A 313-nucleotide genomic window follows, 5' to 3' on the forward strand; every position below is an offset into this window, starting at 1 on the left:
CTTTGAGCCTTATGATTATCGTAACGTTTATTATTATTAATATCATCTAATACCAACAGCAACAAGAGTCAGGGCTGGGTTAACTAACAGGCCAAGTAGGGCACTAGCCAAGAGCCATTGAGTCTTATTTGTTACACCGCGTGGCGACGTATAACCGTGTTTCAAGTGTATACCGAGTATTTGATTACATTATATATTGGCAACCAGAGGGGCTCCCGTACTGTAAGTATATACGGGGGTCTACTGTACGGGAACCCTCAGTGGAGTTTGTCCCTGGGCCACAAGAAGGTAAATCCTCAACTGATAACGATGG

Source organism: Penaeus monodon, chromosome 34 (assembly GCF_015228065.2).
Source record: "Penaeus monodon isolate SGIC_2016 chromosome 34, NSTDA_Pmon_1, whole genome shotgun sequence".
In the NCBI taxonomy this organism is placed as follows: Eukaryota; Metazoa; Arthropoda; class Malacostraca; order Decapoda; family Penaeidae; genus Penaeus; species Penaeus monodon.